This window comes from Hordeum vulgare, chromosome 2H (genome assembly GCF_904849725.1).
Source record: "Hordeum vulgare subsp. vulgare chromosome 2H, MorexV3_pseudomolecules_assembly, whole genome shotgun sequence".
Classification (NCBI taxonomy): domain Eukaryota; kingdom Viridiplantae; phylum Streptophyta; class Magnoliopsida; order Poales; family Poaceae; genus Hordeum; species Hordeum vulgare.
In genome coordinates, this window is record NC_058519.1 from 492,448,309 (window position 1) to 492,451,317 (window position 3,009).

Here is a 3,009-nt window from a genome sequence, read left to right on the forward strand (position 1 = left end):
TCCTAATTTTTGAAATAAGTTAATTAGTGAGGAAAGCTAAACACAGGGTGTTACAGGCCTTACCCCATTAAGAAAATCTCGTCCCCGAGATTTGTTAAGGTGAAAACAAGGGCCTGCTCCTGCTATGCTGCTTGACACATCGATATAAATATTCTAAACACGCTGTCCGTAATGGTCACCTCAAGAGTGCCACTTATTGGTGCATCTGCGTTCTACGAAGATGTTGGAGAAAGGAAGATTGCAATACCTAGTTGCTAGTAGTACCTGGTGCTCGGCACCCACTCTGGCTGACAGGTGGGCCCAGGGGCCGCCGTCAGCCTCTTCTTCTTCCTGTGATTCTTCTTTCCTGAGTGAGTCCCATGTGCTGCCTCCACTTGCGGTGCCGAGGGCGTAGCGTGTCCGGGGCCGCCCTCCGGTGGTGCGCGTGAGCCAATTGCCGGCTCAGCGAGCACTCACCTCGCTGGCCTTGGCATGTCTGCACTGCTCTGGGATTCCCAGCGAGCACCGACGACAGCGCGGCAAGCGGGGCTGGTGGCCTTGCTAGTGGCTCACTGAGACTGGCTATAAATTAGCTAGGGGTCCTTCTCATCCTCCCACCCGGCCTCGTTACTTGCTGTTGCTCCGGTCCTCTTCCTCCTTCTTCTTCTCCTTGCAGGTGCTCGAGGAGGGATGCCAATGGAGGACGAGATCCCGGGGTGGCTCATAATCTTCATGTCCGGGATGCGGCGTTGCTGGTCGGGGTCTCGACATTGTACTGCGCGATCATCCATGATGAACGTCATGATGCTGTCGCCCGCATGGCGGCTCTCCACGGTGGTAGGGTTCATGACGATTAGGCATCGGCTCAGTGTATGTGTAGTGTTAGTGTGCTAGTGGTGTCTCCACGAATAAATACATGTGCGGTTTCTTCTTACGAAGGAACCGAGGTGCGTCATTGTGGCAAGTGGTTAGGTGTTGATGTGTGTGTGGCTGTGAACGCTATCGTGGTTCGGGTGGAGGTTGCTCCCGGTGTGTCTGTCCTTGCAGGTCATGTTGTCTTGCATGTCGTAGACGGCGTAGTTAACGTTGGAGCTGCAATAAAATGTGTTGTTTCTTCTGCATTGTTGTGGATCCTTGATCATGCTGATGCTTCACCATGATTGCGGAGACTGTTTTCGGTTGCCGGAGGGTTGCAGTCTGCGGAGTCTCGCGCACCTAAACAAGACTGAGGTGTTCATCCTCTTACTGGCGAATGATCATGTCATTCGCGGGGCAACAACATATCTTTCCCAAGCATCTCGTAAGCGCAGTGCTCATGAGACAGGTGAGGGGAATGAGATCTTGCTATGGGCGGGTACTGGCCATATTCCAACAACTTAGAGTTGTTTTCTATGGTCGTAATCCATCCATCTTGTGGCTTGGTGAAGCTTTGGGTCTGAAGGAACTTAGGATGTGGGTGAAAAATTATCATCCTATCTCTAAGCACATTTCCTTGGATGCCAATAGTCCGACCTCTTACTCTGGACAAAATCACCCTATTTTATCAAAGATACCATCTCATAAAAGTCAACTCCACACCACTCATGCTAGTCAGCTCCAGGGTTGTGGGGAGGACTAAACCCAAACCCTACAAGTATGGTGTAGCTACGATGCACATGCATTCCTAAGCAAGAACCTCGGGGAGGCATACAAGCTCCTAAGATTGAACTTAAGACACCACAAGTCCAAATGTCCAGCTAGATCATTCCATGGACAGGGTACTGCATTACTATATTAAGTAAACATATAGTATACCAATGCAATATCTTGTTTCCTTTCTACGAATCCGATCAAGTGATCCATCAATCCGATCAATCATTACTGGACCTATCACTCCTACAAATCCAATGTTGATGGGGTTCTACATGATCACTTAGAGTCCTCATAACTCACATATTACTGCAAGGATTACGTCATAGTATATCCACCAACTTCAATAATCATGGTCATCTAATCTCCAAGGCCAATCCACATAGGTTCGTAAATCAATTTGACAACTCCAAGTATACGTACTCACTATCAGCCGAGTGACATGGTATCACGATCAAGATTATCGGGATAAATCCAATTTACTCCAAACCATATGGTCTCTGTCATCATTGATACTCTATTAAGATTACCTATTTAAATCCAAGACTCAAGTCTAATAAGAACACTTACTCGATACTCTAAGTCATTTTGGTAAAAGCGGCAAATCATGCCAACTACTTTCTAAAGTCATGCATACCACCAAGAACTTATTGTTCGCGATCATAATCGTCCTACTAAATCCAACTTTACTCCAAGAATATGTAGGTTATGCTACTATATCAACTTGTTCCACCAAGTTCATCTACCTTTATAAGGGTCTTACGATCCACCAAGATAATCTAGATGTATCTTCAAGACAACTATCATCATCACAACAATATTTAGTCGAATACTCTATATCCGAGAATGGTCCTACTTATAGCATCAGGGTTATGGTGCTAGCTTAAGATTGAAGGATACTTGTTCACTATGATGACTTGTTCCATAAAAGAACCCGATGCTACGCGGAGTATATCGGGGATCTACAGGTGTTCTGGGAAATCTGTTTATTAGACACGTGACCACAAAATTGAGCCGAAAAGGCTTGTAGAGGTTAGTCTGGTCTAGAGAGGGTTTCCGATCTTGAGGGAAGAGCACAACTCCTACAGGTTGCGTGTGGTTAAGCACGGTATAGTCAGTGTCTTCAGTGTCAGCGGTCCGTCGAAGTGGATCCTCGGTGCATATTGTCTTGCTGGTCTTTAGTTGCCGAGAGGGGCGAAAGAGAGAGAGAGAGAGTAGCATAGAGGGGAGTGCCTAAGGAGTGCTACAATCTGAGCGCAACCAAACAAGTGTTGAAAAGTCAAATCAAACAAGTGCCCAAATCTTTTCGAACATTAAGATTAGACAGGTCATATAACCGCATGCTTATTGCTCAAGCAAAAGTGCGACTTATATCAAAGCACAAAAAACAAAAACAAACAA